This window comes from Triticum dicoccoides, chromosome 7B (genome assembly GCF_002162155.2).
Source record: "Triticum dicoccoides isolate Atlit2015 ecotype Zavitan chromosome 7B, WEW_v2.0, whole genome shotgun sequence".
Lineage (NCBI taxonomy): Eukaryota > Viridiplantae > Streptophyta > Magnoliopsida > Poales > Poaceae > Triticum > Triticum dicoccoides.
Genome location: NC_041393.1, coordinates 674,944,092 through 674,948,794, shown reverse-complemented (window position 1 = coordinate 674,948,794; position 4,703 = coordinate 674,944,092). Strand labels below are relative to the sequence as shown.

Genomic DNA, 4,703 nt, shown 5'->3' with positions numbered 1-4,703 from the left:
ATACTGCCCTAACAGGCGGGACTTATTCGTCATAGAGATGAAAAAACGGAAATGCCAACGTCAACAAGGGCTTCTGTGTGAGAAATAAAAAAATTCGAGGGGGTTTATGCGCAAAAACAGGCCACACAACCTCCTTTTTGCCTTCCTGTTACCGACCGCGGAACCCGCACCACACAGGCGAGCCTAGTCAGCGCTACTTTCATATCCAAACTCGATTTGCACTGTATTTGCACAGGCGAGCCAAGTTTTTAGACCTGTTCAATGTATGCCGCAAGTTCGAGCACCAAAATGACCGTTCACGTCGGTTCTAGTATCACTGCTGTAATTGACTCTTCCAACATATATAACCATGTTTAATTTTTTTGCTGACATCAGCAATGATGTCATTGCTAGTATATCAATCCTCCCCCAATACGAACCTGTCATTGCTTGTATATTAATCCTCCTTCAAAACGAACCTAATTTCTCTACGTGCCTGGAAAATCTGCCTTGTTCCTAACGTGCTAATACTATGTAGGAGTACTTCGCACGGCTGCTATACTACTTGCCAAACGATCGGCCTCGGAACCTAAGCCACGGCCACTCCGCATGCACAGTCCAACGCACCCGGCACGCCTATTCTTAGCTCTCCCCGCCACCTCCGTCGTCGCGTCGTCCCTCCTCCCCACCACCTCCCACCTCCGCGTTTCTTTAGCCGCCGCCGCCGCATGCCTCTCATTAATCCTCCGCCATCCGCGCGCGCCCCGCTTGCCATGTTCAGCGACGGCGCCGCCGGGCTGCTCCTCCTGGTCCTGGCCGCCTTCGTCGCGGCGGCCGCCGCCGTGTCCGAGGGCGACGTGCTGCTGGCCTTCCGGGAGACCCTCCGCGGGCCCGTGGGCGACCGCCCTCCGGCGCCGCTCGACCAGTGGGTTTCCTCCACCGGCACCGGCCCGTGCCAGGAGCCGGTGTGGTACGCGGTGCAGTGCCACCCGGACACAAACCAGGTGCTCGGACTCCGCCTCGAGTACCTCAGCCTGCAGGGCGCCGCCCCCGACATGGCCCCGCTTGCGGCCCTCCTGGGCCTCCGCGTGCTCAGCTTCGCCAAACAACAACCTCACGGGCGCGTTCCCGGCTGGGCTCTCCGCGCTCCCTGCCCTCAAGACGCTCTACCTTTCCCGGAATCGCCTCGCCGGCGACATCCCCGACGGCGCCTTCGCGGCCATGCGGGGGCTCAAGAAGCTCTTCCTCGGAGACAACGCCTTCACGGGGCCCATCCCGGGCTCCATCACCTCGCCCAAGCTGCTGGTGGTGCAGCTGGCCAGGAACAGCTTCCAGGGGCCAATCCCGAACTTCGACCAGAAGGACCTCCTACTCTTCGACGTCTCCGACAACCAACTCTCCGGCCCCATCCCCGAAGTGCTCAGCCGGTTCAACGCCGCCTCGTTCCAAGGTGAGTTCGTTCGTTCGTTGCACGGCGACGTGCCTGCACGTACGTGTGCTTACGTTATCCCGGAGCCTGACTGCTTAGTGACTAATGTTCATTCTCGCATTTGTCGCGCTCAGTTCAAGTTATTATCAGTCCCGGAGCCTGACTGTCTTTTTTTGAGAGACAAGGAGCCTGACTGTCTAAGGGCCAGGTGGACTGACAATTCAATTTGGATCAGTTGACCTAGTCTAACTATAGCCTCGTTATAGCAGTTTGAGCAGGATGCTCTAGCCCTGCTATATCTGATTTGGAAGACCGCCACTATTTGACACAATCCCTATTTAAAACAATAGTTGATCTGTTCTTAGCCCCTAGATGTAAAACAAATGGTCGGATTTTCATCTTCATCCTCCAGCCTTCCTCGTTTCCTTCCCAAGACCGCCACACAGACCATCGGCCCAACCCACTGCCATGCACCGCCGCCCGTGGCCCACTGCGCTCCCGTGCCAGCCTCGTCCAACCTGCCCTCACTCACCGCCACTCACCGCCGTGCTGGCGCAGGCCCCCGGCCATCCCTCTAAACCGGCGAACGACAAGATTTTTCCGGCGAGCCCTGCACCCCCCTCCTCACCCCGAACGTTAAGTTTCTTAGAGGGTGTTTGTTTTCAGGGACTTAAAAAAGTCCCTGTAAGTCCCATCTAAACCAAACAGGAGGGACTTATAGGGGCTTAAAGTGGGCATTTGGGACTTATGAAATAAGACTCTAAAGGAGGGACTTATAGGGACTTATAGTTGTAATATGGTCTTATAGGGACTTATAAGTTCCAGGAACCAAACATGTAGGGACTTTTTACGGACTTGAGACTTATAAGTTGGGACTAAAAAAAGTCCTAGGACTTATGAACCAAACAGGGCCTTACTCGTTTATGTCTGCTGCCGCCAACTGCGCCTCGTTCCTGGTCGAGGCCTTGCCGGCGTCCTCGGGCCTCGCTTCACTCGCCTCGGCACCGCCCTCTAGGGCCTTGGTGTTGCGCGCCATCGCCTCCTTCCTTCACTCCAGAAATCGACTGAATCTAATTTCCATTTTCAGACAACTTACATACCTCCTGCTAAATCGGATGAATTAGAGAGTCGATATATAGAAGCTTTGGCTATAAGGACTACGTGAAGAAAAACAAAGTGAACCCCAACTCCTCTCGAAATTAACTTAAAACAAGGTCATGCCTCTTGCTTAGCCGGCCAAGCATACAACCCACGAGAAGGGGACCAAGTACTCTACTAAGCAAATCAATATACTATTATGTTTTTTCGGAATTACAACTCCCAGTATAATTTTGTACTTAATCAACGACAAGTAATATGGATGGGAGGAAGTATTATCTAATATATCTAAAATTTTACTATTAAATATGTCAATAAAATACAAAGCGCTCAATTGGTAAGAGCACCACGAGTCACATACTTCAACACCGTGTGTCTAGTGTGAGGCCTGTGGAGAAGCAATCGCTAGTCCATAGGGCTCATATTTTAGCGCTACAATTCTTAGTACTCACCTTTCCTAAACCAAGAATGAGAAGAAAGTAGAAGAATGTATCATTTAAATTAGTCTTACTACCCTCAACACTTCTTGGGGTGGGGTATTGTTTGTTATGTTTGATAGCTAAAAACAATAAATTCTAGGATGTGACGCAAAACTAAAGGAATGTAACGAATCCTATCAAAAAAACTAAAAGGATGTGGAGAAAGGGAGAGGAAATAAATACGATCCACTACGTATGGTCTATGAAGTGCATCACAAAAGGTTGATAAAGGCATCAATATAATAAGTATAGCCATTAACTGAATTAAAAATAGAAAGATTCATGTCGATGCTTTAATTAAGCAGGTAAACGATGGAAACTGAAGCCGTATATTCTTCTTGGCAAGGAGATGCTTTAATGCCAATATATATTTTATAGTGTATTTCCCTTTAGGTTGATAAACTATGTTTGGGTCGACCGTTTTGGTTAATTTTCTATTATACAAGATTTTCCTTAATTCGAGTATTAGCATTTCATAATACTGAAAGAGAAATGATTTCTTATGTGGAATAGTAAAGGTTAGGGCCTCGTTGATAAGTGATACAAGATCTAATGCATTGCAACTCATGGTTATGGACCGATATTATTTAGTATGGAATACTCTCTCTTCCAAGTAAATAATAGCTAGTATATGAAGACTGAAAATGGTTATTCTGGAATATAAGGCCCATGCCTAAGGACAAGAAAATCGTAATAAAGATCTCTACAAGTTGTTGCAGCAAAGCTAAAATCCTGGCTACCACTCAACAAGACCTAGATCTTATCCTTGGTTTGGTTCACCCAACAAATATCCAATTACCGTCTTGGCTACATCCGGTCCTTATGTAGCTAGATGATTTTTTTTCCTCCTTACCATTGAACAATATTATGCCGGGGCTCAGCTGCACCCACCCCGACGAAAAAAATCAAAAAGAAAATACTAGAACCATTCCAAAAATTCCAAAAAAAATTGTGTGGTAGATATTTTGATGTGTGAGCTTCGCTCCAATTTTCAAATTGTTTGGACACCAGAGTAGCTCTCGGCAAAAAAGATAAATCCGGGGTCTGTAAAAATGTTTACTGTTCACGCACTGTTCTGACCCGATTTGTCTTTTTGCTGAGAGCTGCTCAGATTTCCAAATGCTCTAAAAATTGGAGCGAACCTCACGCATCAAATTATCTATCACACAAAAAATATTGGAATTTTTTGAATTTTCCTAGTATTTACTTTGATTTTTTACTGACCGGGTGCAGATGAGCCTGGGCACCGACACGCTGCACTCAATATTATGTTTATTCTAACCCTCATCTTTTGAGAGATATTGGGCATACAATGAAACTCTTTAAAAAAATGGTGGAAAGAAGTAATCAGTCATGACACACAAAAAATGAATCTTTTTGTAGCACATTATTGTTTGCAAAAAATTGAATTGTGACTCTAATTTGATCTCCTTTGTGCTCTGGAGGAGGTTAAACAAACAAAATTAAAATTACTCAATCAATGATCCAACTCATCCCTACGCCTATACCTGGCCAAACCTCGGGCCGGGCCGGGCTTCGGACCGGGCCTAACCAAGCCCGACACAAAAAACTCAGGCTCGGGCCCGGCCATCGGGCCTGTGTTTCTGGGGCCGAGCCCGGCCTGAGCACGTAAAAGCCCGTCGGGCTTCGGGCTGGCCCGGCCCAACCTTCAGAAAATGGGAAAAACAATGGGCCCGGGCCCGGCCCGGCCCGGCCTT

The 4,703-nt window shown here is 48.0% G+C and overlaps 1 pseudogene; it reads left to right on the top strand.

The window, feature by feature from the left end:
• The first annotated feature begins 752 nt into the window (after positions 1-752).
• Positions 753-1,571, top strand: LOC119339368 (annotated as a pseudogene).
• The last annotated feature ends 3,132 nt before the right edge of the window (positions 1,572-4,703 follow it).